Source organism: Carlito syrichta, unplaced genomic scaffold (genome assembly GCF_000164805.1).
Source record: "Carlito syrichta isolate Samal-C Ts95f unplaced genomic scaffold, Tarsius_syrichta-2.0.1 Scaffold274096, whole genome shotgun sequence".
NCBI classification, from domain to species: Eukaryota; Metazoa; Chordata; class Mammalia; order Primates; family Tarsiidae; genus Carlito; species Carlito syrichta.
Window position 1 is genome coordinate 234,968 of NW_007218192.1, and position 4,260 is coordinate 239,227.

Sequence of the window (4,260 nt, forward strand, 5' to 3'; positions counted from 1 at the left end):
CCCAAATGTCACCACCTCCTGGAAGCCTGTCCTGACCCCTGGGTGGATTAGGGGCCCCCGTTCTGGGCCACCCAGCCGCCCGTGATCACACAGAACTGTCATCCTGTTGACTCACCCCCACCCTCTCCCTCCCCCAGTTCTGGGAGTGGGTGCACAGAGCAAGGTGAGTCTGTCTTGCCCAGGCTGCACCCCCAACCCCACCTCACACAGTAGGCGCGCAACCCATTTGTTGAACGAGCACAGACATTACCCCAGTTCCCACTCAGGTATGCCTGCCTCTTCAGGGGGCTCAGCGTGGCATTTGGTCCATCAATCATTCATTCACTTATAGAGATTATTGAGCACCTACTACGTGCCAAGCCGTGCTCTAGGTGGCTGCCTCTGTGGAACTTGGATTCGGGTATGGGAGAACACACACGTGTGAGATCATCGCGGCTGTCGCTCCCGGTCGGAAGGCCAGAGGGACCGAGGGGGAGCCGGGGCAGGGCCTTGCTGAGGAGTGAGTTCATTCCAGCGGAGGGCTGCCCCAGAAGGAGCCGGCAGGGGAAGAAGAACTAGGGGAACCGCATGTGCGAAGGGAACCGGCAGCAACCAGATGGGCGCTGAGGGGCGGAGCAGGCCAGGATGTGCTGGAGGCACAGGTCGGCGGGGGCGGGGGGGGGCCGGCCAGGGTGGTCCCGAGCGGAAGGCCGGAAGAAGGCTTCAAGTGGCAGGAGGCTGCGGGTGGGTGGGCCTGGGCCGCGGGGCATCCTCCCCGTGGGCCCCCGCGAGAGCCACGGAGAGGCGGGGCTCCCCGCAGGTTCATCTGCGTCCGATCTGCATGCGGAGCGGAGGGGTCGAGCTGAAAGCCGGCCCGGCCTGCGCCCGCGCCTTGGGCGGAAGGTCTCGGGCGTCCCCTCCACAAAGACTCTTTCCCCAGGCCTTGACCTTCACGTTCAGGAGGCGCCCAGCCTCCGCCCCTCCGGCCTGGCCCTGCCATCTGGGGCTGGAGAGGGGCCGCGGGGACAAGGCCATTTCCTTTCAGGAGAGGTCTGCAAGCACGGAGGACAAAGGCCCTCCCTCTCGGAACCCCCTTCCCCTACAAAATCCCATCTGTCTGACCTTCGACCCCTGGTGGTGCAGGCTGGGGTGTCGGGGGCGGGGGAGCTGAGCCTCTTCCCAGCTGCCTCCTCCATCTGTCCTCTCCTGCCTCTACCACCTGCGCGGTGTGGCCCAGGCCAGGTCACCTCCCCTTCCTGGGCCTTGGTTGCCCCTTGTGTCCACTGTGACACTCCCAATTGCCAGTGACTCGCGTCCCACTTTTGTAAATACTACCTTCACTGCTTAATGTCTTTGAACAAACTGACTCTCCTTTGCTCAAAGGTATTTACTTTAAAAAGAAATTTCATACCAGCTCTGTACATGGAAGACCCAGTTTCATCTGCCACAATTAGAAAAATACAAGGAAAAAAATAATGAAATGGAAATGAAACAATGTTATTAAATTCCAAACTAGCCTGGAGTGAAAGAAGCCAGGAGGAAAAGGTCACATACTGTGTGATTCCATTCAGATGAGTCCTCAAAGGCAGAACCAGAGAGGAAGGAGACAGCCCAGAGGTTGCCAGGGTGGGGTGCAGGGTGGGGGAAATTAGCCATCAAGGAGAACAGAACCCTTTATGGTGATAAAAACCTTGTTTTTGACAGTGGTGGTGGTTACAGACTATGTATGTTTGTCAAAAATTATCAAAGTGTACACTTAAAGTTGGCAAGTTTTATTGTATGTATTATCACCTCAGAAAAACAATTTTTTAAAAAACAAAAATTCCAGTTTAACCCCAGGTCTGAGACTTCCTACCTTTGCTAAAATTAGTAAGTGTAGGCAGGGTGCCATGGCTCACGCCTGTAATCCCAACACGTCAAGAGGCTGAGGTGAGAGGATCACTTGAGCCCAGGAGTTCGAGACCAGCCTGGGCAACATAGTGAGACCTTGTCTCTACACACACAAAAAATTAGCCGGGCATGGTGGTGTGAATCTGTAGTCCCAGCTATTCGGGATACTGAGGCAGAAGGATCACCTGAGGCCAGGAAGTTTTTTTTTTTCTTTTAAGTCAGAATCTCACTCTGCCTCCCAGACTGGAGTGCAGTGGCACGTTTACGGCCACCATAGCCTTCACCTGCTGGGCTCAAGTGATCTTTCTGCCTCAGCCTTCCAAGTAGCTGGTCCCACAGGTGTGCACCCCCATGTCCTGCTAATTTTTTTATTTATTGTAGAGATGAGGTCTTGCCATGTTGCCCAGGCTGATCTCAAACCTGCGTGCTCAGGCAATCCTCTCGCCTCTGCCTCCCAAAGTGCTGGAATTACAGGCATAAGCCACCACATCCAGAAAGCCCAGGAGGTTGAAGCTGTGGTAGCCATGATCCTGGCACTGCACTCCAGCCTGGGTGTCTTTGTGGAAGCGGACCCGAGATCTTCCGCCCAAGGCGCTGGCACAGGCCGGACCGGCTTTCAACTCGGCCCCTCCGCTTCGCATGCAAATCGGTCGCAGATGAACCTGCGGGGATTCCCACCTCTCTGTGGCTCTCGCGGGGGCCCACGGGGAGGACCAGACACCCGGGATGCCCGGAGGCCCAGGCCCACCCACCCACAGCCTCCTGCCACTTGAAGCCTTCTTCTGGCCTTCAGCTCAGGACCACCCTGGCTGGCCCCACCCCGCCCCCGCCGACCTGTGCCTCCAACACATCCTGGCCTGCTCCGCCCCTCAGCGCCCATCTGGTTGCTGCTGGTTCCCTTCGTACATGCGGTTCCCCTAGTTCTTCTTCCCCTGCCGGCTCCTTCTGGGGCAGCCCTCCGCTGGAATGAACTCAGCAAGGCCCTGCCCCGGCTCCCCCTCGGTCCCTCTGGCCTTCCCGCCGAGAGCGACAGCCGCGATGATCTCACACGTGTGTGTTCTCCCATACCCGAATCCAAGTTCCACAGAGGCAGCCACCTAGAACACATAAGGGACATTTTTGCTTTCATAGTCCGTGACTCTAACAGCAGAGAGAAGCGGGAGTTAGGGATTTTGACTGAGGGGAGTCTGAGGATTTCAAGATCTCAGGATTAAACAATCCTGGAGTTTCAGGCTGGGCATAGTGCTCAGGCCTGTAATCCCACCACTTTCGGAGGTTGAGGCAGGAGAATGGCTTGAGCCGGGGAGTTCGAGACCAGCCTGGACAACCTAGTGAGAACTTGTCTTTACAAACAACAACAACAACAACAACAACAACAAAAACACAAAAACTGGACATGGTGGTGTGCACCTGTAGTCCCAGCTACTCAGGAGGCTGAGGTGGAAGGGTCGTTTGAGCCCAGGAGGTCGAGGTTGCAGTGAGCCGTGATCTAGCCATTGTACTCCAGCCTGGGCAACAGACTCAGACTCTGACAAAAGGTTAAAAAAAATTCTGAGCAGGGCTCCGTGGCTCAGCCTGTAATCCCGCGCCTTTGGGAGGCTGAGGTGAGTGGATTGCATGAGCCCGCAGGTTCAAGATCCGCCTGGGCAGCGAGACCTCATCTCTACAATAAATCAAAAAATCAGCCGGGCGTGGTAGCACGCGCCTGTAATTCCAGCTACTTGGAAGGCTGAGGCGGAAAGATCGCCGGAGCCCAGCAGGTCGAGGCTGCGGTGGCTGGGAGCGGCCACTGCACTCCAGTCTGGGTGACAGAGTGAGACTCCAACTCAAAAAAAAAAAAAAAAAATTCTGGAATTTCAGATTCAGACCTCATCCTCTGGTCCTGGGATGTGAAGGACTCAGGAGTGGGGAGCTGATGGAGCCAGTCACGACCTGTTCCTCCCTGGCCCCCAGACCCACCTGTCTCCTGCTTTCCCTGTGTCCCTTGGATGCCTGCCTCTCCCTAACCCCCAGAAGACTGTTTGCTGGAAACCCTGGCTGTTTTATGCTGGCATCTGGGTCAGCTGGCTCTAGCATCAAGCATGTGTGTTTTCAGGCAGGATTTGAGGGAATCTGGTCAGGAAGTACACAGTTGCTCTGTGTAATTTCTGATGGACTGAAGTGTGTACCCACAAATATATATGTGGAAGCTCTAACCTCCAGCATGATGGTGTTTGGAGATGGGACCTTTGGGAGGTAATTAGGGATCAGTGAGGATTGGTGGCTGTGGAAGAGAGATTTCTGTCTCTCCCCAGCCTCTCCACCCTCTCACACTTCCCCCACTCCCCCAGTGTGTGCACCAAGGGAAGACCATGTAGGGACACGGGAGGAGGGGGCAGTCACGAGCCAGGA